Source organism: Phyllobates terribilis, unplaced genomic scaffold (assembly GCF_046119375.1).
Source record: "Phyllobates terribilis strain yellow unplaced genomic scaffold, ASM4611937v1 Scaffold_1__5_contigs__length_1240528914, whole genome shotgun sequence".
Lineage (NCBI taxonomy): Eukaryota > Metazoa > Chordata > Amphibia > Anura > Dendrobatidae > Phyllobates > Phyllobates terribilis.
In genome coordinates, this window is record NW_027362761.1 from 545,237,952 (window position 1) to 545,265,075 (window position 27,124).

Sequence of the window (27,124 nt, forward strand, 5' to 3'; positions counted from 1 at the left end):
GAGGGGGTGGAGGAGGAAAACGAGGAGGTTACGCAACTTCTTATGGTGCAGACATTGAGTGATGCAAGCACGAGGAGCACTACATCGTTAGCCATAACTGTGGCAGTGACAAGCAGCGGTCGCTGGTCTGCAGCTCTCAGGGGCAGCAAGGTTTGCCTAGCCTGGGCCTTTTTTGAGACCGCAAATGAAGGATGAAGACATCCAAAAAAGGATAAGCCAACTCACGTTATCTGAAAACTTTGCGATAAAAAACTCAGTAGAAGAAAAAAGTGCAATAATTTAACTACTACATGCATGAACCTTCACATGCGCAATCAACATGCATTTTTCTTGCAATCTCACTGCGATAAAATGCGGACCAGCGGACCTCAACAACAATCAGCTGCCCCATCAACTGCATCCACTGCTTCTTTCTCCTCCTCTGTTACCATGCCAAGTATTGGCACGCAGGTCTCCCACTGAAGAACCTCTGCTTCTCTACCTGCTTCAGTCAGGCTGAGTGAGAGCCCGTCAGCTGTAACGGAAGCGGACATGCATGCTGTGTTTGTTTCACCGAGCCCAGCACATGTTTCTCAATCCACCGTAATATGTCCCCCTGCACCTCACTCACAGTCCAGCAGTTTGTCTGTTTCACCGTACTCCACCCTCTCTCAGCACCGCAGCCAGCTCTCGGTCCCGCATTTGTGGTGACGTAAAAAATTGTTTCCTCCCACACATGGCAAAGCTAAGAAGTGGAAATCTATCATCTCCAATCTGCTGCTGCCTACCTTGTGAACATTGTGTTGAAGCTTGCAAGGTGTCACTGGTTTACCATGACAGAGAGGAGCCAGATGACCGCAGCGTCAGATTCCTCCCACTCCTGCAGTGATTAAAAAGAAGCTTATGAGAGTCAGGAAGCTTATGCCCTCATATTAATCGGTGCAGGGGTTAATCTGCTCATTTGTGAGCTCCTGGAAGCTTAACATGATTTAGGCTCTCGACATTTGTCTTGTGCTTATCCCCTACTGTGATAACACTGTACCCCAACACATCAGACTGTCACCTACCGTGGAAACCTTGAAAAGGAAGCTGAAGACCTATTTCTTGTGACAAGCGTACAATCTGTGTCAACTCTTGCTTCAGCATACTGTTGAATGACTTGCTGTATCCTGACCTACTGCATCCTCACCCGTCCATTGTAGATTGTTTGTGTGCCCTGGCGGGCAGGGTTCTTTTTCCTCTTGTACCAGTGAGTGACCCCTTTTGACATGTAACGCCCCATGGAATAAATGTCGCTGTAATAGTAATAATAATTATAGTACTTTTACTCTTGGTCAATTGATGGCACTTTCCAGGTGTCTAGCCCTAATTTGATGTGTTTTGGCAGCTTTTGGACTGGTTTTAAGATGTTGTGCATGCAGTTTTTTTGTCCCCCCATTGAATTCTATGGCGTTCGGTAACGTTTGTCGAACATTCGACGAATAAATCTGCAAATATCGCAAATTCGGCAATCGAAATCCGAATCAAAAATTTAAACATTCGCTCAACTCTACTCATTGCATAACCTATAACTGTATAGCAGACCAGCTCCTTTCTAATGGGAACATGGCATTACTGTGGCCCAGCTCTATGTATCTTTAAATTGTTATTGGTGTTTTTCCCAAATTTTGGCAGCCATTGCAATCACTGCATGGGCATTAACAGTATAGGAGACCCACTCCTTTATAATGGGAACATTTTTTTTACTGAGGCCCTCCTCTATGTCTCTTCAAGGGGGTATTGGGGTGCATTAGCAAGGCTGTACAAATCAAATTATGCTGGCATATTTGGTAACGCCGCGTCCGGTATGACCTGATCTCTAAAGCTGTCACACTATTTAACTCGTTAAGTGAAGAAATAAAAACGTAAAGAAAAATAAATAAAAAACATGACAAAAAACTATGCTTTTTCACCATGCTGCCCCTAAAAAGTGGAATAAAATGCGATCAAAAAGTCAAATGTAAATAAAAATGGCATTGCTGAAAACGTCATCTTATCCTGGAAAAAACAAGCCATGATACAGCTCCATCAGCAGAGAAATAAATATCTATAGCTCTCAGCATATAGCGAAGAAAAAACAATTCTTTCTTTTATAAAATAGTTTTTATTGTGTAAAAGCGGCAAAGCATATAAAAATGAAATAAATGTGGTATCGCTGAAATCGTACTGACCCGAAGAATAAAGCTGCCTTACCAACTTTACCACATTGTGAACGGCATAAAAAAATCCAGAACTGCTAGTTTTTGTTCATTCTGCCTCCCAAAAATCGGAATAGAAAGCGATCAAAAAATGTTACGTGCCCGAAAATGGTACCAATAAAAACGTTAACTTGTTCCGCAAAATACAAGCCCACGCATGACTCTGTAGGCAGAAATATAGAAAAATTATCGCTCTCAAAATATGATGATGCAAAAACTTGATTTTTATATAAAAAACATCTTTTAGTGATTGCAGCCAAATATAAAAATATATAAACTGGTATCGCTGTAATCGCACCGACCCGAATAATATAGTCGTCTAATCACTTATACCACATGAGGAATGGCGTAAACCAAAAATGAAACCAATTCTTCACCTGCTGTTGATTTATTCATTCTGCCTTCCAAAGATCGCACTAAGACTCGGCTCACATTTATACGTTAAGAACTCCTGACCAATAAAAAATTGACAAAAGAAAAATACCTTCCGATTACATTTTCCATGATTTATAGCCCCCAGTATAATGAAATAAATCAATCATAAAAAAAATATTTACCCATACTGAACCAAGACTAAAAATTAAAAACATTCTTACTAATAACATTAGATTTGTAGTGAAAAAAAAACCCACCCTCAACTCTATTTTATCACGCTATTAAGCTACTTCAATAGTGATCTCAATAAATGCAAAAAAACATGTAGACGTTTACATTTAAAAGGCTTTTTAAATGTGGGGCTAGCCTCTGCAGAGCCTGTGACTTTGTACAAAAATCAACAACATTTCAGTCCATACACAACAAAGTTTTCATATAGATAATTTCATAAACTGTAATACAGCGAATGTAAGCCATCTAATTGAATGCACTATTTGTCAAATTCAGTATGTTGGCTGTACTACCAGGACACTCAAAATCCATATAAGACACTTATCATATGCTATTAACTCTTTAGCCACCTCAGCATCTGCGTTCTCTAAACATTTTGCCAACATTCACAAAGGCAGCTTATCAGGTTTCCGCTTTCTGGTTATTGAAAGGGTGTATAGAACATTATGAGGCGGAGATCACAAAAGGAAATTGTTCAACAGAGAATCATTCTGGATATTTACCCTAGAAACATATATTTGTAGGTACGCTTCAACTGTGAGAGACAGAAACTTACGAAACAATACAGAAAATCACATTGCATGATTTTTACTTAGACAGCTCTTCGGTCTTGGCCATGGTGGAGAGGTTGGAGTGTGGTTGATTGAGTGTCTTTTATACAGGTAATGAGTGCAATTAATACAGGTAATGAGTGCAGAGTAGGAGGGCTTTTTAAAGAAAAACTATCAGGTCTGTGAGAGACAGAAATTCTTGCTGGTTGGTAGGTGATCAAATACTTATTTCATGTAATAAAATGCAATTTTAATTATGTAAAAATCATACAATGTGATTTTCTGTTTTTTATTTTTAGATTCTGTCTTTCACAGTAGAAGTGTACCTACGATAAAAATTACAGACTTCTCCATTCTTTGTAGGTGGAAAAACTTGCAAATTGGCAGAAATACTAAGGAGGGGGGCCCAAACACATTTTTTGCAAAGGGGCTCCAAGCTGTCAGTGTCCGCCCCTGGTATTATTACTAGTGTTGAGCCACCCCCGTAGGGTTCGGGTTCGGTTCGGTTCGTCGAACACCGGGATGTTCGAGGAACTGTTCGTCGAACTGTTCGTCGAACACCTTAGAACACCGTCGAACACCGTTAAAACCAATGGCAGGCAAACAAAAACAAATAGAAACACATAGAAAACACCTTCAAAGGTGTCCAAATGCTGACAAACTGCTCAGAAGACGCTTTCTTTAAAAAAGCCGGCCGGCAATTCAGCAGCAGCATACACCGGTACCCGACAATTTAGACAAGAAGGAATAGAGCCTCACACATAGATTAGATAGATAGAAACATGTCAGTCACATATATATGAAGTACAGTGACAGTGTTGCTTACTGTACTTGTCATTTAGTGTAAAGGATTTATTAAAAAATATAATAGTGTTTTCATGCACTGTCTCTTTAAAAAAGCCGGCCGGCAATTCAGCAGCGGTACCCGACAATTTATAACAGACAGAATAGAGCTTCACACATAGATTAGATAGATAGAAACATGTCAGTCACATATATATGAAGTACAGTGACAATGTTGCTTATTGTACTTGTCATTTAGTGTAAAGGATTTATTAAAAAAAATAATTGTGTTTTCATGCACCGTCTCTTTAAAAAAGCCGGCCGGCAATTCAGCATCTGTACCCGACAATTTATAACAGAAAGAATAGAGCTTCACACATAGATTAGATAGATAGAAACATGTCAGTCACATATATATGAAGTATAGTGATAGTGTTGGTTACTGTACTTGTCATTTAGTATTAAAATAAAGGATTTATTATTAAAAAAAATTGGCGTGGGGTTCCCCTTAATTTTAGTCTCTAGCGGAGGTTAAGCAGACAGCTGGGGCAGATGTTTGAAGCCTGGGAAGGGGGTAATACCCACGGAGCTTCCCAGGCTACTAATATGAGCCCCCAGCTGAATACATAGCCTTTACTAGCTATTAAAATGGGGGACCCCCCAAAAAAAATGACGTGGGGTCCCCCCTAATTTAATAGCTAGCAAAGGCTAGGCAGACAGCTGGGGGCTGATATTAATAGCCCAGGAAGGGAGCCATGAATATTGGCCCCCTCCCAGGCTAGAAACACCAGCCGTCAGCCGCCCCAGAAATGGCGCATTCATAGGATGCGCCAATTCTGGCACTTAGCCTCGCTCTTCCACGCTGCCCTGTAGCGGTGGCAGGGGGTAATAGGGCTGGGGTTGATGTCAGCTTATAATGCCAGCTGACATCAAGCCCAGGTTAGTAATGGAGAGGCGTTTATAAGACACCCCCATTACTAACCCCATAGTCAAAGTTAAAAGAAAACACAAACACCCAGAATAAAGTCCTTTAATTGAAATAAACACACAATTCTTTATTGTTCTAAATTAAACCATACTTACCATCACGCCCATTCCAGCTGAAGCCAACGATCTCCTGCAATAAAAGAAAAATAATAAAGCAACATCATCCTTACCTTTCCATGGTTCCCACGACAGCTTCAGCTCTGCTACATCGAGATGACAGGCTGGACCGCAGCAGAACGCTGCCATCCAGCCTGTCATCCCGCAGACACTGAGAAGCGCAGGCATGCTTGCGCTCTGCAGTGTCTGGCTGTGACGGCATAAAGATGAGACGAGTTCATGTCCAATGAACTCGGCGCACCTCATGCACGTCACTGACAGCGTGGGAAATTTCTCACGCTGAAGCGCTGAGTGCAGGAGAATTCTCCCACGCTGTCAGTGACGTGCATAAGGTGAGCTCATGTCCAATGAACTCAGCTCACCTCCTGCACGTCACTGACAGCGTGGGAGAATTCTCCTGCACTCAGAGCTTCAGCGTGAGAATTCTCCCACGCTGAAGCGCTGAGTGCAGGAGAATTTTCCCACGCTGTCAGTGACGTGCATAAGGTGAGCTCATGTCCAATGAACTCAGCTCACCTCCTGCACGTCACTGACAGCGTGGGAGAATTCTCCTGCACTCAGCGATTCAGTGTGAGAATTCTCCCACGCTGAAGCGCTGAGTGCAGGAGAATTTTCCCACGCTGTCAGTGACGTGCATGAGGTGAGCCGAGTTCATTGGACATTAACTCGGCTCATCTGGATGCCCTCACAGAGAGACACTGTGGAGCGCAAGCAAGCCTGCTCTTCTCAGTGTCTGCGGGATGACAGGCTGGATGGCGGCGTTCTGCTGCGGTCCAGCCTGTCATCTCGATGTAGCAGAGCTGAAGCTGTCGTGGGAACCATGGAAAGGTAAGGATGAGGTTGCTTTATTATTTTATTTTTATTACAGGAGATCGTTGGCTTCAGCTGGAATGGGCGTGACGGTAAGTATGGTTTAATTTAGAACAATAAAGAATTGTGTCTTTATTTCAATTAAAGGACTTTATTCTGGGTGTTTGTGTTTTTTTTTTAACTTTGACTATGGGGTTAGTAATGGGGGTGTCTTATAGACGCCTCTCCATTACTAACCTGGGCTTGATGTCAGCTTGCATTATAAGCTGACATCAACCCCAGCCCTATTACCCCCTGCCACCGCACCAGGGCAGCGTGGAAGAGCGAGGCTAAGTGCCAGAATTGGCGCATCCTATGAATGTGCCATTTCTGGGGCGGCTGACGGCTGGTGTTTCTAGCCTGGGAGGGGGCCAATATTCATGGCTCCCTTCCTGGGCTATTAATATCAGCCCCCAGCTGTCTGCCTAGTCTTTGCTAGCTATTAAATTAGGGGGGACCCCACGTCATTTTTTTGGGGGGGTCCCCAATTTTAATAGCTAGTAAAGGCTATGCATTCAGCTGGGGGCTGATATTAGTAGCCTGGGAAGCTCCGTGGGTATTACCCCCTTCCCAGGCTTCAAACATCTGCCCCAGCTGTCTGCTTAACCTCCGCTAGAGACTAAAATTAAGGGGAACCCCACGCCAATTTTTTTAATAATAAATCCTTTATTTTAATACTAAATGACAAGTACAGTAACCAACACTATCACTGTACTTCATATATATGTGACTGACATGTTTCTATCTATCTAATCTATGTGTGAAGCTCTATTCTGTCTGTTATAAATTGTCGGGTACAGATGCTGAATTGCCGGCCGGCTTTCTTAAAGAGACGGTGCATGAAAACACTATTATTTTTTTTAATAAATCCTTTACACTAAATGACAAGTACAGTAAGCAACACTGTCACTGTACTGCATATATATGTGACTGACATGTTTCTATCTATCTAATCTATGTGTGATTCTCTATTCCTTCTATTCTAAATTGTTGGGTACAGATGCTGAATTGCCGGCCGGCTTTCTTAAAGAGACGGTGCATGAAAACACTATTATTTTTTTTAATAAATCCTTTACACTAAATGACAAGTACAGTAAGCAACACTGTCACTGTACTTCATATATATTTGACTGACATGTTTCTATCTATCTAATCTATGTGTGATTCTCTATTCCTTCTATTCTAAATTGTTGGGTACAGATGCTGAATTGCCGGCCGGCTTTCTTAAAGAGACGGTGCATGAAAACACTATTATTTTTTTTGATAAATCCTTTACGCTAAATGACAAGTACAGTAAGCAGCACTTTCACTGTACTTCGTATATATGTGGCTGACATGTTTATATCTATCTAATCTATGTTTGAAGCTCTATTCTTTCGGTTCTAAATTGTCGGGTACCGGTGTATGCCGCTGCTGAATTGCCGGCTTTTCATGTTTCACTGTTGGCACTGTTCCCATCGATTTGGGCAATCACTGTAATGCCACAACCACCATGGCTGTGGCATTACAGTGAGTGGCAGACAATCCCTGCATGATTGGTGCTCTAAATAGCGCCAGACATGCAGGACACGCTTTTGGTGCACGAACAGTTATCGAACATAACCTCGAACAGCCGAATTTTTTGCAAATCGTTCGGGTTCGTCGAACAACTCGAACACCGCCCAAAACAGCTCGAATTTGAGATTGGCGAACAGTTCTAGTCGAACACCGCTCATCTCTTATTATTACTACACTCATCTTCTTCTGTGCTACAGTTGTATAGCACATTACTGTCTGCAGTACTTTTCCAATGTTTTAAGACTTTCTCTTCCTGTTTCTATTGTTGAGCTATGAGCACTAATATCCTATGACTTTCCTAAATAACCGTAAAATGGCTGCTGCATTCCCTGCCTTGGCTTCTATAGAGGCTATGATAGTCCTTCTGATGTGATGGCTGCAAGGCATTACAGAGAAGCGTATACAGTCACGCCTAAAGTCATATTAGTCTTTTGCAGGTGGTGCAGTCTTCTGCATTGTGTAAAATAGCAGTCAGGATTTTCTGACAAAAAGAGCAATTTGATTTGCAAATTGAGTTTGCTAGGACCTTCAAATTTCATAAAATTCAACAAAAATTTGACTCACATCAAATTAATTTACTCATGCCTATTGAATAGCTCTGCAGATGAGATTGGAGTTATTTAGCCCTTTCTCCCTGCAAAACAGCTTCAGCTCTGTTAAGTTGGTGGATTTTCCCCCATGAGCTGCTTATTTCAGGTCCTTCCACAACATTTCTATATGCTTAAGGTCAGGACTATAACTTGGCTATTCCAAAACTGTAACTTTACTTTAATATGTTCTATTTGGAGAGCAGTCACTTTCTCCTTGCAATTCTGTCATGCACACCATTATTGTCAAGTGTCTTCCTAATGGTGGAATCATGACTATTAGTGTTGAGTGAGCATGCTCGACACTGCTCAGTACTCGCCCAAGCATCTAACTTCTCGGGATGCTCGGCGAGCACCAAGCATTTTCGGGTTACTCGGGCGGGAGCTCGGGTCTCCGCCCTGCATGTTTGGCGCTCTTTACAGAGCCAATGAACTTGCAGGGATTGCCAGCCAGTCACTGTAAGGCCGCAGCCATGTTGGTTGTGGGCATTACAGTGATTGGCTGGCCGCACAGCATCACCTTGAGTATTTAAAACCGGGCGCCGCCATCTTGGACACAGTCGCTCCGGATCAGACAGTTTAGGTAGAGTGCTGCTGAGCTAGGGAGAGATTTATATTGCGAAATAGGTAGTGTAGGGTCTCTAAAGCCTGCAAAATCAAACAAACAGTCCTTCTCAGGACTAATATCCATCCCAGATATCAGGCAGACAGACAGGCTGTATAGGAGACGCAGTGGTTATACCAACAAACACTGCATTACAGTCCTGTGTGCTGCTTCTCAAATTCCTAGACTTAGCCCCAAGTCTCAAGGGCCAGGAAAAATACTTTTTTTTTCATCTAAATCCTTTTTTTTTTTTTCCACAGTTAGACTGTACAAATACCCATCTTATTAACCTTTTGGTATTTCCCTCCCCCCCAAAAAAAATAAATTGAGTGTGTCTGTGAGTGTTCAGACACAAATATATCTGTTTAAAGGAGTCTGGTTTCTGCCAGATAACTAGAACTCTGGTTTTGCAGTTCCACGGTTCAAATCTCTGTATTATCCACTTTTTTGCCTATTTTCCATAAAAAAAACAGTTTGAGTGTCTCGCTGACTGTTCAGACAGAAATACATCTGTTTAAAAGATTCTGGTGTAGGCCACAGAAGTAGAACTGTGGTTTTCCTCTTCCACGGTTCAAATCTGGGTGTAATCCACCTTTTTGCCTTTGTTACATAAAAAAAAAACAGTTTGAGTGTCTCGCTGACTGTTCAGACACAAATATTTCTGTTTAAAAGATTCTGGTGAAGGCCAGAGAAATATCCTTTTTATTACCCTTTTGCCATTGATAGTGCGAGTGTAAGCTATTTTACTTCATTTACAATGGGCAAGGCGCGTGGCAAGGGACGTGGAACTGGAAGTTCTGGTGATGGTGCGTGCAGAGGATGGCTCCATGGCCAAGGTGAAAATGTGCCACAACCAACAGCCACATCTTCTCGCTCCCAGTTCTTGACCGAATTACTAGGGAAGCACAGAACAACACCATTGCGAACTGATCAGTGTGAACAGGTTATTAATTGGATAGCAGATAATACTTCCAGTCACCTGTGCACCACCACCTCTGGTCTGTCTTCCACACGGTCAAGTCTTAGTAGCCGTGAGTCTCGACCGCATACTCCTCCCCACCCTGATGCTTCTTCCTCCCACCATGCCGAGTGTCGTCAGACAGCAACTGATCCCACAGTTGGACACTCTGAAGAGCTGCTCACTGGTCCATTTCCATATTTGGGACCCTTGCCTGCTCCGCTTGAAGTGGTGGAAGAGGAGATCCCATGTAGCGATGGCCAAATATTTGAACAGCCACGGCCACAGGAAGGCGACGCTGGCAATTTGTCACAAGAGGTGGACGATGACGAGACACAATTGCCAGGAAGTGAGGAGGAGGATCGTGGTGCTCAAGTGGAAGAGGAGGAGGTGGTGGATGATCTAGTAACTGACCCAACGTGGCAGGAGGACACACAGAGTGAGGCCAGCAGCACAAAGGGGGAGGGAGGCACAGTACCCCAACAGGCAGGAAGAAGCAGTATGGTGGCTGCAGACAGAAGGCGGGCAACCGTTCCCCGTAGCACCAACACGAGGGACATTGCCAGTACAACCGGTAGGTCTTCCAGAGTCAGGAATTTTTTTAAAGACTCTGCTGATAACCCCAAAAAGGCCATTTGTACCACCTGCAAGGCCAGAATCAGCAGGGGTGACAAAACTACCAGCCTGACCACCGCCAGCATGATCAGGCACATGTCAGCAAAGCACCCGACTTTGTGGGGCGAACCCCAGGGTCCACGACCAGTGTCAGCGGGTGTCACCACTGCTTCTTCCGCCATTGTGCGTGTAAGAGAACCCCCTGTTGTGCGTGCAAGGCAATCCGCTGTCCATACTGCATGTAAAGATGCCCCCTCCTCTCAGTCTTCACTTGTTATGGCAGTTTCTCAAGAAACCGCATCAATGTCCACGTTCACGTCCCACCGCAGCGTTCAATTGTCAATATCCCAGAGCTTTGAAAGAAAGCGCAAATTCGCAGCCAACGCCCCACAGGCCACAGTCCTAAATTCACACATTTCAAGACTGCTTGCATTGGAAATGCTGCCTTTTAGGCGGGTGGAGACGGAATCCTTCCGCAACCTTATGGCGGTGGCCGTCCCTCAGTACTCGGTCCCCAGCCGACACTATTTTGCCCGGTGTGCCATCCCCGCACTACACAAGCACGTGTCCCAAAACATCTGCCGTGCCCTCAACAACGCAGTTACTGGGAGAGTCCACCTGACAACGGACACGTGGACAAGTGCTTGTGGCCAGGGACGGTACATCTCTCTGACGGCACACTGGGTAAACATAGTGGAAGCCGGGACCCAGTCGGACCTTGGGACAGAACACATCCTCCCCACACCGAGGATTGTGGACCCTATGTCAGTCAGAGTTGCCCCCACAGTGTACAGCTCCTGCGTATCCTCCTCCTCCTCCTCATGTTCAGCTTCCATCTCAGATATCACCACATCAGTTTACAAGCTGGAAGCACTGCAGTACTGCCTCAGCCAACCGGCAACAGGCTGTGCTGAAACTCATAAGCTTAGGTGATAAACCTCACACTGCTTGTGAGTTGTGGACAGCTGTGAAAGAGCAGGCAGATCTGTGGCTGAGACCGCTGAACCTACATCCAGGCATTGGCATGTGTGACAATGGCCATAACCTTGTGGCAGCTCTGAGGCGAGGCGAGATCACACACGTACCATGCATGGCTCATGTGCTTAACCTCGTGGTTCAGCGGTTTCTTAAATCGTACCCCGAGTTGCCAGATCTGCTCGTCAAAGTACGCCGCTTGTCAGCTCATTTTCGGAAGTCGCTTCCGCCGCCCTTGCTGTGTTGCAGCAGTGTTTGCAGCTTCCGTCACACAGACTGGTGTGTGATGTCCCCACACGTTGGAACTCTACCCTCCACATGTTACAAAGTATTTGTGAGCAGAAGAGAGCAGTTGTGGAGTACCAGCTGCAACAAGGCCATCGATATTCAGGTCAGACTCCACACATAAGACCTCAGGAGTGGACCTGGATGTCTGACATATGTACCATCCTGACAAACTTTGAGGAGTCCACCAAGATGGTGAGTGGCGATGACGTCATCAGTAGCGACAGCATCCCACTTGTCTATCTTTTGCAACGCTCTCTGCAGAGAATTAAAGAGGAGGCATTGCAGCCAGAGTATGATGAGAAGGTTTAAGAAGCCATAGCAGGTGATTACACACAGCCCAGCCTCATCTCATCCCAATGTGCATTGGGGGACAATGAGGGAGAGGAGGAGGAGGAGGAGGAAGAACAGGAGCTGGTATCATGCGCTGTAGACGGTAGTACCTGTACAACTGTCATACCGTCGGTTCAGCGTGGGTGGCCTGAGGACAGGGGGGGGGGTGGAGGAGGAGGAGGAGAGCATGGTCAGTCGTCATCTTGATGAGGACACGGAAGTCTTGCCCGTTACCAGTTTGGCACGCATGGCTGACCTTATGTTACACTGCCTTAACCGTGACCCTCGCATTGTCAAAATGTTGGGTGACAGTCATTACTGGTTGGTGACACTTTTAGACCCCCGCTACAAGGAGAACTTTCACTCTCTTATTCCTGAGGTGAAGAGGTCTACAAAAATGGGGCAGTACCAGAAGGCCCTTGCTGCAGAACTGTTAAAAAAATTCCCATCTGAACACGCTAGCGGCAGAGGTCACAGTTCGTAGCCCAACCAAGGCGTACAGGCGAGAGAGACACAACTCCAATCCAGCAAAGGCACTGGAACACTGTCAACGTTCTGGGACAGTTTTCTGAGACCCGCCCAGCTTACAGGCCCTGAGGCGCGAGGTACTCTCACAAGGACGGTAAGTAGAGTTTAATTTAGAACATTAAAGAATTGTGTCTTTATTTCAATTAAAGGACTTTATTCTGGATGTTTGCGTTTTTTTTAACTTTCACTAATGGGTTAGTAATGGGGGTGTCTTAGAGATGCCTCACCATTACTAACCTGGGCTTGATGTCAGCTGGCATTATAAGCTGACATCAACCCCAACCCTATTACGCCACTGCCACCGCTACAGGGCAGTGGGAAGAGCGAGACTAAGTGCCAGAATTGGCGCATCATATGGATGTTCCATTTCTGGGGCAGCTGACGGCTGGTGTTTCTAGCCTTGGAGGGGGCCAATATTCATGGCACCCTTCATGGGCTATTAATATCAGCCCCCAGCTGTCTGCCTAGCCTTTGCTAGCTATTAAAATAGGGGGGACCCCACGTCATTTTTTTTTGGGTTCCCCCAATTTAATAGTTAATAAAGGCTAGGTATTCAGCTGGGGGCTGATATTAGTAGCCTGGGAAGCTCAGAGGATTTTACCCCCTTCCCAGGCTTCAAACAACTGCCCCAGCGGTCTGCTTAACCTCCTCTAGAGACTAAAATTATGGGGAACCCCACGCCAATTTTTTTTTTAATAAATCCTTTATTTTAAAACTAAATGACAAGTACAGTAACCCACACTGTCACTGTACTTATTATATATGTGACTGACATGTTTGTATTAGTGTCGAGTGAGCATGCTCAACACTGTTCGATACTAGTGTTGAGCCACCCCCGTAGTGTTCGAGTTCGGTTCGGTTCGTCGAACACCCGTGTGTTCGCCGAACTGTTCGTTGAACTGTTCGTCGAACACCTTCGAACACCGTTAAAACCAATGGCAGGCAAACAAAAACACATAGAAACACATAGAAAACACCTTCAAAGGTGTCCAAAAGCTGACAAACTGCTCAGAAGACATAACTAACACATGGAAAAGTGACAAGTACATATAGTCATGCGAAAATAAAAGAGGTGGAGGCGTAAAAGGAGGGGGAGACACAGATATAGGCATGTCATGCCCTTCTAAAATCCAAAAAGTGAGAAGCCGACACGGCCAGTCCGCTCCTGCCCGTGCCACCTCCGTGTCGCCGGGTTTGTGCCAGAGCCGCGGTGAACCCTGATGGCCAGCCCCCCTCTCCCAATACTGGTGCCTGTCCGCTGGTGGGTCGAGCGAGCCCCCCTGTGGTGGAGGCAGCTCTAAGCTTTTTAATTTAAATTGTCTCTCTAATTTGAATGAATACACTTTAAATCCATTTACAAGGATCTATTGGAGGGCAAGTCTCATGCCAGCAGCCGCGGTAATTCCAGCTCCAGTAGCGTCCACTAAAGCTGCTGCAGTTAAAAAGCTTTTATAAGGATCGAGCTCGGCTGTCCACCGCAAGGCATCCTACTGCCATTCCCAGCCCCTATGCCTTGGGGTGCCTCCTGATGCTCTTCACTAAGTATCCCATGGTCCCGAAGCATTTCCTTTGAAAAAATTAAGTGTCCAAACTACAGGTGGTGCAGCTTGCTTAACAGCCGGGATAATCCGCTCACTAGCAGACACTGCTACTAGGCACAAAGTATTTCCTGGGCTAGATGCAGTTAAAAATTTGTAATTAGATACTCTCGTTGGATGCTGAGAAAGCATTCCATAGAGTCTCCTGGCACGCCATATATGATTCTCTTAAAAAGCTTGGGGTAGGGGTCTAGGGGACCCTTTTATAGCCAAAATCACGGCCCTGTATCGCAATACGTCACCTAGGCTGAAGATAAATGGAACTGTAGCACCCTGAGGGCTCGGTTGCTACAGACGTATTGCACCTCACCCAGAGGTGTGATATCTCACTCTCAGGTAAGGATGGAGTGTGGATCAGGACCCGACACCTGCATGCATTACACCACATTGCCATGGGGCAGGGCGACCAATATGCCCCTGAGATGGGCACGACAGTCCCTGTCCCTGGCTGGAGTGGGGGGAGGGAACACTGAGGAAGGGGAACCCTGTAGTGCAGGAGCAGGGAGGAAGCAGTTCCTGGGTGCATTGAGAAGGGAGTATAAAAGGTGGGCACCATCTTAGTTCAGTGCAGAGAAGTCTGAGCAGAAGTGGCAGGGAGCAGGGGCTCTGCATGAGCTCTGCTCCGGAGGCGGGCCTAGTAACAGAGGCCCAGGCCTGGAAGAGGGAGAAGGAAGGAAGAGGAGCGGAGAAGGCTCCAGGAACGAGGAATGAAGGGATCCCAGGGGTGCGGACGGGCGAGTCGCCACCGCACGCCCGAATCCACCTGCGTGGAGGGGTCAGGCCAAAGGGGGAGACCGGTCCCCGAACTAGTGGAGGCAGGAAACGACCCTCAGCTAGAAACCGGAGGCTCTGACATTTTATGTGGCGCAGCACCTCGCTACACCCGCTAGGAAGGCACCACATAGGGTCAGGGAAACTGGCGCCAAGTTTACCAAGAGGAGGCCCGAGGCAGCCGGACAGAAGTGTTGGTAAGAAAGGCCAGACAAAGGACACACAAAGGGGGTCCTGTGAAGTGCTCCAAAGTTATCTGGGAGTTGTCTGAGCCCCTCACCTGGTGAGCACAGTACGACGTGGGCAGCTGTTACCTGCAGACGTGGTCTGGATAATAAGAACTGTGAGTAAAGGCCCTGAACTGCATCACTGACTCCGTGTCGTTACTGCTGCTGCCCTGCACCATCACCCCCATCCTCCGCATACACTGCCCTGAGGCTATACTCCTCCCGTGGGGAGTTATGCTACGCTCTGCTGCACCCACAACACCAGCCTCAGTGGTCTGCCCTGTAGCGGCGGTTCACTCTGACCGCAATCCACGGGTGGCGTAGTCGGACATTTAAACATGAAAACCACATAAATAGTTCCGCCACTGGTTTGACCGCCCTGAGCCACGGAACTGGGTCGCCGCCACGAAGACTACAACCACCAGCATCCACCAAAAAGGGTCCGGCTCCGGGTGTCCCAAGGCCCAGGGGGTGCGTCAGAACATTTTCATCACCTTTCACAATCACCAATGGGACAAGGCAGTGATGTCCTCTGTCCCCTCTCTTATACATCCTAGTGACGGAGCACCTGCTCTCATCAATTCGCCATAACCCCAATATTAGGTGGATTGAGGTGGGAGGCACCGAGTACAAGTGCTCTCTATTTGCTGATGATGTCCTAGTATATATCACTCAATCACATATATCCATCCATGCTGTTATGGCTGAAATAGATCACTTTGTTACATGGTAAAATTTTAAAATCAATGCAGCGAAGTCTGAGGCCCTCGATGTCTCCCTCCCCAAATCCATATAGGATTCCATCCAGTCCAACTTTCCCTTTGCCTGGCCCTCACAGGGTATCAAATACTTAGGAATTCCTATTCATAGAGACCTCTCCCATCTATGTTATCTTAATTTTGGGCCCTTTATTGAACAACTCCATACAGACCACGGTTGGCAAGTTAGAACTGTAAGATTCACTACGTGAACCACTGGTGTTTTGTGGAAAAGCACATGTACACTGCGTTCCAAATTATTATACAAAAAGTGTTTAGGAGTGATAAGGGAAGAATTTGTTTGTTTGTCAGTTAAACTCATTGATGGTGATGTGTGTCAGGGCTCTTTATATCAATGTAAGCAATTGCAGACACCTGTGCTAATTAGTTTGGCAGGTGTGTCCAATGAAAGGCAAGACTACTTAAGAAGGCTCTCTCACATTATTAAGCAGCCTACATTTTCTGCCAAAATGGGAAAGAAGAAAAAGGATGTGTCGGCTGCTGAGAAGCAACAAATTGTGGAGTGTTTAGGTCAAGGCATGACTACAATCAACAGTGTGCGATGATCAGGATGAAGTGTCTTGGCAATCAAGAAGTATGTAGCTGATTCACAGTACATACGTGTGCGTGCTGATAAGGGCAAATTGAGGACTCTTTCCTACAGGCAATTACGTCAGGTTGAAAGAGCAGCGGCAAAAAAGCCTTGTCATAGCAGCAGACAAGTTTTTGAAGCTGCTTGTGCCTCCAACGTACCCCGAACAACAAGATGCAGGGTCCTTCAGAGGTTTGCAGCTGTGCATGCGCCATCCTGTCGACCTCCTCTATCCACTTCACACAAGCAGAAACGGCTCCAGTGGGCCAAACATTACATGAAGACTGATTTCAAAACTGTTTTGTTCACGGATGAGTGCCGTGCAGCGCTCGATGGTCCAGATGGATGGAGTGGAGGATTGCTGGTTGATGGACACACCACGCAAACACGGCTACAGCGCCAACAAGGAGGAGGTGGAGTAATGTTTTGGGCTGGAATCATGGGGAGAGAGATTGTCGGCCCCTTTAGGATCCCTGAAGGCGCTAAAGATGAACTCCATAATGTATGTGGATTTTCTCAAACAGCACTTCCTGCCATGGTTCAAGAAGAAGAACCGTGTATTTCACAGCAAGATCATTTTTCTGCATGATAATGCACCATCTCATGCTGCACATAAAACATCTGCATCTCTGGCTGATATGGGCATAAAAGGGGACAAACTTATGGTGTGACCCTCATGCTCCCCTGACCTCTACCCCATTCAGAACCTTTGGAGCATCATTAAAAGGAGTGTCTATGATGGCGGGAGGCAGTTCACATCTAAGCAACAGCTCTGGGAGGGTATTCTGTCCTCATGCAAAACAATTGAAGCAGAAACCATCCAAAACCTGACAAATTCAATGGACGAGAGAGTTCAGAAGCTCCTTTCGAACAAGGGGTCCTATGTGAAAATGTAACATCACCTAGAATAAAGTTTTGAGTTGAAAACTGTTTGATTTCAGTTTCTAACAACCTGCTAATGCTTATAATTTCAAAAATGACCATTTTTTTGGTCTTTATTAAAATGAAAAGGTTGATCGAAAAGTTTGGGGGATCTAAGAGTGTGGCAACCCAGTAGTCATGATTACTTCGAATTCTGACAATATGAGGGTCATGCTGCAGGTAGTGCAGCAAGAAGGCACTTATGTGCCTTGCGCATCTCGGAGCCCCAAAATTATTTTCCGGGCTAGATGCAGCTAAAAATTATTTTTAATTTTAAATCTGGTGAAGCTTTAGTATAGATGGCCTAATAGGATCAGTGCTGCACACTGCTACAAAGCCCAAATTATTTTCCAGTCAAGATACAGATAAACATGATTAGTAATTTGAAAGCTTAAAACGGTTGGTAGGGTGATTTTAACCAATCATCAAGCTTTTACTCTCCCCAGGATGACACAGGGGTAGAAAAGTCGTTTCGGATCCATGATTTGTTCATCTTTATGAACGTGAGTCTGTCTACATTATCAGTGGAGAGCCGCGTGCGCTTATCTGTCAGCACACCACCAGCAGCGCTGAACACACGTTCAGACAGAACGCTGGCTGCGGGGCATGACAAGATCTCCAAGGCGTAAGTGGCTAGCTCCGGCCATTTATCCAGATTGGAAGCCCAAAAAGAGCAAGGGTCCAGTGACACAGTCGTGGCTTCAATGTTTACTTGGAGATACTCCTGTACCATCGTCTCTAGGCGTTGACTATGTGTCAGACTTCTTGTCTCCTGTGGCCTTGCAAAGGATGGGCTAAAAAAGTGGTGAAATGATTCCGCAAAATTGATGTTACCAGCAGATACTGTGGTTCTGTTACGGTTTGAGTGCTGAACACTTGACGGTCCCACGGTTGGCAAGTTGGAACTGTGAGATTCACTACGTGCACCACTGGTATTTTGTGGAAAAGCACATGTAAGGTTCTGCAACAGTCTCTGCTGATACTCCTGCATGCGTGCATCCCTTTCTATGGCAGGAATAATTTCTGCAAATTTACTTTTGTACCGGGGATCTAACAGTGTGGCAACCCAGTAGTCAGGATTATTTCTAATTCTCACAATTCGAGGGTCATGTTGCAGGTAGTGCAGCAAGAAGGCACTCATGTGTGTTGCGCATCCAGGAGCACCAAGTCCCTGTTGTGTTGGTGGCGAGGTAACAATCATGCTTCCTTCCTCTGTCCTCTCCCCCCAACCTCGCACAACAGAAATGTGATCAAGGTCTCCCTCATCTGATGAGTCTTCCATCAGTTCGTCCTCCACTTCTTCCTGGGCTCCTGCACCTTCCTCACTAGTTTGGCTGCTACCATGCGCCCTGGTAAAACCATCTCCCCCACCCTCACATGCCTGCCGCCTTGGTGCTGCCGACCGTCTGGACCTTGCAGATGTTAGCCCTTCCGCATACAACTCCTCCTCCTCTACTTCCTCCACCTCCTCTTGTGCCACCACCTGACTCCGAATTCTGTTTAACATGTGCTCCAGCATGTAAATCACCGGAATAGTCATGCTGATAATGGCATCGTCAGCACTAAACATCTTCGTCGCCATTTCAAAACTGTGCAGAAGGGTGCATAGGTCCCTGATCTGAGACCACTCCTCCAGCGTGATTTGCCCCACCTCTGAATCTCGTTGGACCAGGCTATACGTCAGAACGTATTGCACCAGGGCTTGTCGGTGCTGCCACAGTCGCTGCAACATGTGCAGAGTTGAATTCCACCGGGTAGGCACATCGCATTTTAGCCGGTGAAGTGGCAGGCCCAACGACTTCTGTAGAGATGTAAGTCGCTGAGCTGCGGGATGCGAACGGCGGAAGTGAGCACACAGCGACCGTGCCCTCTGCAGAAGGCCATCTAGTCTGGGATAGTGGGCTAAAAATTGCTGGACAACCAGGTTCAACACGTGAGCCATACAAGGCACGTGTGTGATATTGCCCCGGCGAATGGCCGCACCCAGGTTTGCAGCATTGTGGCACACGGCCTTCCCTGGTTTCAGGTCCAGTGGAGACAACCATTCATGAAATTGGTTCTCCAGAGCTGACCACAACTCCTCAGCTGTGTGACTCACATTTCCCAGACATTTCAATGTAAAAACCGCCTGATGACGTTGAGCCCTACTGCCAGCATAGTAAGGAGGTGTGCAGGATCCCTTCTGCGCAGTTAGAAAGCTTGTGGCATGACCAGACAGGCTTTGGGTGCAAGTGGAAGACCGAGAGGAGGTTGAGGAGGCAGAAGCAGTGGAGGAACATTGACATAAAGAGGATTGACGCACAACTCGTGGGGACGGCAAGACTTGGACAGCAGCCCCTTGTCCTGCTGTCACCATAGTTACCCAGTGCCCAGTCAGCGACATGTAACGCCCCTGTCCATGCCTACTCGTCCAAGTGTCTGTGGTGAATTGCACCCTGTCACACACAGAGTTTCTCAAAGAAGCGGTGATGTTGTGTGCGACATGCTGGTGGAGCGCAGGCACACCTTTCTTTGAGAAGTAGTGCCGACTGGGCATCTGGTACTGGGGCACTGCGACGGACATAAGGTCTCGAAAATCCTCTGTGTCCACCAGGCGGAAAGGCAGCATTTCTGTAGCCAAGAGCTTGCAGATGGTGAAATTCAACCTCTTAGCTTTCTCATGGCTAGGAGGAAATGGTCTTTTACTTGTCCACATCTGAGGGACCGAGGGCTGGCTATTGTGCTTAGACGGGGTTGATAAGGGTGTCCCCGGCAAACTGCCGGTCTGTGAGGAAGATGCAGGCGGACATGTTAGGTTGCCTTGATCCAAAGGTGGTGCTATTGATGTCGGACAGCGCTCAACACCAGCTGGTGTTACCACCTCCAAAGAAAATGATGACCTGCCAATCACGCTGGCTGTTGCGGGTAAAGAGGTGGCAGGTCTGCGCCCCAAAACAGGTGTGACTGCTGTCCCCCCAGTCACAGAGGATGAAGAGGCCGCGGATGCACAAGATATGGCAGACGGTGATTGGCCCGGCCGGCTAGGCCGCATTGTAGCACACTGAGCTTCCCACTGCAACTTATGCTTCATGTCCATGTGCCGGTTCATGCATGAAGTACTCAAACTATGTATTTTTTGGCCTCTACTTAGCTTTTGCTGACAAATGTTACAGATAACACGAGTTGGGTCATCTTTATCGATCTGAAAAAATGCCCAGGCTATGCAAGGCTTAGCACCCATGCGACCTGAAGAGCCACCACGACTTGTGGTGAGAGGCAGAGTTGTGTTTGAGGATGCAGTTGTTGACGTGCTTCCAGTACTACGTCTCTGTCCAGGAAGGCGCAACCTGACCTCGTCGTCACTAGCATCTTCCTCCACCTCCTCTGCTGACCTCATCTCTTGGCTGACTGTGGGTTGACATTAAGTGGGATCTCCGACCTCATCATCATCACCCTGTGCGTTATCACACCCGTCGTCCTCAGAGCCAACCTGTTCCTGCCCTGAGAAAAAACTAAAGTTGTCGCTCCAATCAGGTATTTGAGTCTTATCATCGTCTTCCTCATTGTCTCCACCAACAGGAGTTACAGTTTGGGAATGAGGGTCTACATTATGGTCAGAACCTTCTGCGTCTGGTCCTGGATCCGACTCATAAAGATTCTGGGCTTCAGTGCAGATCATTTCCTCGTCTGGATTCACAGAAGCGCTGGAGTCGACCTCTGATTCCCAGGCTATAGTATGAGTAAACAGCTCTGCAGACTCAACCATCTGTTCTACCTCATACTCAGACGGGCAGCTGGAGATTTGGGAGCTGTGAGGAAGCAAGTGCGATTTGGGTGACACCTTTGAGGACTGGAGTATTTGTGCTGTTGAAGTTGATGTGGAGGAGAGCCCACTTAAAGGAGCACTTGATATCCGTTGAAGCACCTGCTGTTTTTGTGCCTCATCTGGAATTTGTAGCGATTGGCGTGGCCGTAAGAAAGGGATCTTATCACATTGTCCGCTAAAAGAAGTAGACATTTTAGTTTGGCTGGAAGATGGTCTTTCTTCTGCAGATGTTACTGTTGCTTTAACACCTACCCCACGGACACAACCTTTTTTCCCCTTCCCAACACGCCTATTCCCCTTTCCACCAGCAGCAGGCCTTTTTCCACTCATTTTGGTGGTTAACTAATTCACAACTCTGGAGTTGTTTGCACAAAAAAACAATAGATGGTAACCGAGCAGAGCTGAGTGGCCAAACTGTGGTATTAGGCCAAAACTATTGGCTGGGTTAGATGCAGAAAAAAATTATTTTGAATTTGCAACCTGATGGAGGTCAGTATAGATGGACTAATACAAATAGTCCCACACACTGCTAGAAGCCCAAATATTTTTTCAGAGGTACTGTAGATGCAGATAAAAATTATTTTTAATTTGCAACCTGATGGAGGTCAGTATAGATGGACTAATAGACCAATTCCCACACACTGCTAGAAGCCCAAATATTTTTTCAGAGCTAGATGCAGAAAAAAATTATTTTTAATTTGCAACCTGATGGAGGTCAGTATAGATGGACTAATAGACCAAGTCCCACACACTGCTAGAAGCCCAAATATTTTTTCAGAGCTAGATGCAGAAAAAAATTATTTTTAATTTGCAACCTGATGGAGGTCAGTATAGATGGACTAATAGACCAAGTCCCACACACTGCTAGAAGCCCAAATATTTTTTCAGAGCTAGATGCAGAAAAAAATTATTTTTAATTTGCAACCTGATGGAGGTCAGTATAGATGGACTAATAGACCAAGTCCCACACACCGCTAGAAGCCCAACTATTTTTTCAGAGCTAGATGCAGAAAAAAATTATATTCAATTTGCAACCTGCTGGAGGTCAGTATAGAAGGACTAATAGAACAAGTCCCACACACTGCTAGAAGCCCAAATATTTTTTCAGAGCTAAATGAAGAAAAAAAATATTTTTAATTTGCAACCTGATGGAGGTCAGTATAGATGGACTAATAGACCAAGTCCCACACACTGCTAGAAGCCCAAATATTTTTTCAGAGCTAGATGCAGAAAAAAATTATATTCAGTTTGCAACCTGATGGAGGTCAGTATAGATGGACTAATAGAATGATGCTATGCCCAAAAGATTTTACTTCACTAGGTGCAGTAAAAAAATTGGTATTCTATACACAGGTGTTATATCTTGCAACACAGATAGGCTACTCCACTGACTAACACACTCTGCAATAGGCCAAAAAGGATTAGCTTTGCTAGATTCAGCCAAATGCTGTGAAAAAAACTTGCACAGCACTGGCACAGACCTGCCTGGCAAAAACTGATAGGAACTCATGTAACCTAGTCCTGAAAAGGACTCCAATTACAATTAGTCTTTACTCCCACAACCTATCTATTTAAGAGCACAGACCTCCCTGATAAAAGTCGTAGGAAATGCTGTAACCTAGTGTAACATACCTGGCGGCGTCCTTGCATAGTGGTCCATCTCCCACTGTGCAGGAGCGCGCACTTGATCTCCTGTCCAGAATGTCTCTCTGGCTTCCCTCCATGCTGTCTGTTTGTGTCTGTCTCTGCTGCCTAAGGGCGGCGCCCGATCACTTCCTGCTTTTTGTACCTGCTGTGGGTCACACCCCTTGTGCGTCCTCAGCCTATTGCTGTCTGACACTTGGTATATAGCTCAGCAGCTCCCTTCTATCCCTGCCTGAGCATAGTGTTTTCCTTCAGTGTGTGCTTGCACTCTGAAGGTGCCAGGTCCCGTCTTTGTTTCCTTGTCTGCCTTTCCTGGAGGCTGTATTTCCAGGCCTGTCTGAACTTAGTCCTGTATGTCTCCTGCTTTGCGGTATTAGTTCCCGTGTCTGAACTAAGTCCTGTATGTCTCCTGCTTTTTGTATCAGTTCCCGTGTCTGAACTGAGTCCTGTATGTCTCCTGCTTTTTGTATCAGTTCCCGTGTCTGAACTGAGTCCTGTATGTCTCCTGCTTTGCGGTATCAGCTCCCGTGTCTGAACTGTGTCCTGTATGTCTCCTGCTTTGCGGTATTAGTTCCCGTGTCTGAACTAAGTCCTGTATGTCTCCTGCTTTGCGGTATTAGTTCCCGTGTCTGAACTGAGTCCTTTCTGTGTTCTCTTGTCTGTCCTGTCTGAACACGCTCCTTGCCTGTTCGTTCCGCCTTCTAGTGGCCGATTTCCTAGACCCGCTCCTGTGTCTGGTCTGTCCTGTCTGAACACGCTCCTTGCCTGTTCGTCCCGCCTCTCTGGGGGCCGTATTCCCAGACCCGCTCCTGTATCCCTCTGCAGTGTCGGTCTCCTCCGTACACTCAGTTCCAGTCTGAACTCTCTCCTGTCCTTTACCTGTTTCGCCTCTATGTCCGTTCCCTTCCTTTTTCTGCAGAGTCTGAACTCGTACCTAACTCCTGCTTGTTGTCTCTGCAAGTACTGTGTGAGTATCTGGCTCTGTCTTTCCCTTCCTGTCTGTTCCGTGTGAACAGAGCCCTGTCCTCCCTGCTCAGCCTTGTCTGCACTCTAGCTGTGCTTGCCTGTAACCCTCTGCCTGTATTGTTCCTGTGTCCCGGTGTGTACTGGGTCCTATCCCGCCTGTGTTCCTACCTGCTAGTGCCTCCCTGTCTGCACTCTAGCTGTGCTTGCCTTTACCCCCCTGCCTGCATACCCGCCTGCCTGCATACCAGTCTGTGTGCCAGCCTACCAGCCTGTTCCTGTATTCCCCTGTGTGGGTCAACAGCCGTGTCCGGGGTCTGTCCTGGAGTAGCACCTGGTCCCTCTGCTCGGTTCCTCCTTGGTGCACTGGCGTCGTATGCCGTCGTGCGACCCTGGTCGGATCGGGTGAATACTTAGTCACGCCCCTCCAGGCATTCACTCTCCGGCACGGTCCAGTGGAATCACTACCAATCCCACGCACACGCCGCTTAGCCCGGGCGTGTGCATAACAGCATGCTCAGGCCATGGTTCCCGTTGAGCCCCACGGCCTTCGCCCTCTGAGAAGTTTTCCAGCGAATATATGCATTAAAATAAATAAATAAATTTTTTTTCTCTTAGCTGAGTTCCAGGCGAAATTACGCACCGTCCAGATGGATCTATCAGCTCTCGTTCCTGCGGATCCGCCACGTTACTATGGGGATCCAAGACAGTGTCGTGCATTTGTGGAGCAATGCATGCTACACTTTAAGGCCTACCCTCTCTACTTTCCTTCCGATTGGGCTAAAGTGGCCTTTATGATGTCTTACCTGGCGGGTGATGCCTTGGAATGGATCAACCCCCTATATGAAACACAGGATCCGATCCTCCGGGACCTAATGGCCTTCCTGGTGGCCTTTCTAATGGTCTTCGATGATCCTAACCCGGAGGCTCCTGCTGAAGCTTCACCTCCCAATATCCCGGAGCAGCCCCGATGGGTAATGTGTGTGGGTAGCGCAATAGTCCTCCAGCCCAATGAGACTACTGCCCACCCAGAATCCTCACAGGGTGACTACGCTTTCCGGAATACTTCTCTCAACCTCAAGAGGCAGTCCAGACGTGCTAGACGTAGAGGCAAGCCGTCACGCCAGGGTCTGTCCTCCCTGAGACCTCCTGACCCCAACCTTGAAGTCCCTACTGAAGCTTCATCTCCCTGTATCCCGGAGAAACCCCAATGGGTAATGTGCGTGGGTAGTGCACCAGTTCTCCTGCCCGAAGAGACTTCTGCCCATCCAGACTCCACACAGGAGAACTTCCTGCACCCGGCATCAGATGCTTCTCTCTCTTTAACCGGTGTGCATGTCCAAGGATGCTCCAAAGCTGTGGTTACCTCTGAGTCTGTGCACCTCTACTACCTGGCGGAGGATCCCCTGTTGCCTCCTGAATCCTCCGGGATACCACTCGATGACAAATGGAGAGAGACTTCTCTACACCCGGTACTCAATACTTTGTCCGCTTCGTCCTGTGAGCCTGACAATGGGTACCCCAAAGTGGTAGTTACCTCCGAGTCTCTACACCCCTCCGACCAGGCGGAGGATCTCCAGTTGTCTCCTGAACCCTTCGGGGTGCTACCTGGTAACGAAAGGACAGAGACTCTCCTATACTCTGTACCTGATACCTCGCTCGCTTCGTCCAGTGAGTCCAACCTAGTGTACTCCGAAGCAGAAGTTACTCCCGAGTCTCTACACCCCTCCGACCAGGCGGAGGACCTCCAGTTGTGTTCAGAACCCTTCGGGGTGCCACCTGGTGGTGAATGGACAGAGACTTTCCTATACTCGGTACCCGATACCTCGCCTGCTTCCTCCAGTGAGTCCAACCTAGTGTACTCCGAAGCAGAGGTTACTCCCGAGTCTCTACACCCCTCCGACCAGGCGGAGGACCTCCAGTTGTGTTCAGAACCCTTCGGGGTGCCACCTGGTGGTGAATGGACAGAGACTTTCCTATACTCGGTACCCGATACCTCGCCTGCTTCCTCCAGTGAGTCCGACCTAGTGTACTCTGAAGCAGTTGTTTTCTCTGAGCCTCTGCACTCTTCTGACCCGGCGGAGGACCTCCAGTTGTTTCCTGAATCCTCCGGGGTACCACCAGATAACAAAGAGACAGTGACTTTTCCTCATTATGTTCCTGATAACCCGTCTATTTTTTCCTGTGAGCTTGACAAGATGTACCTCGAAGCAGAGATTACCCTCAAGTCTCTGTCCCCCTCCAACCCAGTGAACGACTGGTCCTCGAATTCCCTGCGGAAGATTCTGGCAGGCCTGAAGAAGAGGGGGCGTAAGGGGGGAGGTACTGTAACATACCTGGCGGCGTCCTTGCATAGTGGTCCATCTCCCACTGTGCAGGAGCGCGCACTTGATCTCCTGTCCAGAATGTCTCTCTGGCTTCCCTCCATGCTGTCTGTTTGTGTCTGTCTCTGCTGCCTAAGGGCGGCGCCCGATCACTTCCTGCTTTTTGTACCTGCTGTGGGTCACACCCCTTGTGCGTCCTCAGCCTATTGCTGTCTGACACTTGGTATATAGCTCAGCAGCTCCCTTCTATCCCTGCCTGAGCATAGTGTTTTCCTTCAGTGTGTGCTTGCACTCTGAAGGTGCCAGGTCCCGTCTTTGTTTCCTTGTCTGCCTTTCCTGGAGGCTGTATTTCCAGGCCTGTCTGAACTTAGTCCTGTATGTCTCCTGCTTTGCGGTATTAGTTCCCGTGTCTGAACTAAGTCCTGTATGTCTCCTGCTTTTTGTATCAGTTCCCGTGTCTGAACTGAGTCCTGTATGTCTCCTGCTTTTTGTATCAGTTCCCGTGTCTGAACTGAGTCCTGTATGTCTCCTGCTTTGCGGTATCAGCTCCCGTGTCTGAACTGTGTCCTGTATGTCTCCTGCTTTGCGGTATTAGTTCCCGTGTCTGAACTAAGTCCTGTATGTCTCCTGCTTTGCGGTATTAGTTCCCGTGTCTGAACTGAGTCCTTTCTGTGTTCTCTTGTCTGTCCTGTCTGAACACGCTCCTTGCCTGTTCGTTCCGCCTTCTAGTGGCCGATTTCCTAGACCCGCTCCTGTGTCTGGTCTATCCTGTCTGAACACGCTCCTTGCCTGTTCGTCCCGCCTCTCTGGGGGCCGTATTCCCAGACCCGCTCCTGTATCCCTCTGCAGTGTCGGTCTCCTCCGTACACTCAGTTCCAGTCTGAACTCTCTCCTGTCCTTTACCTGTTTCGCCTCTATGTCCGTTCCCTTCCTTTTTCTGCAGAGTCTGAACTCGTACCTAACTCCTGCT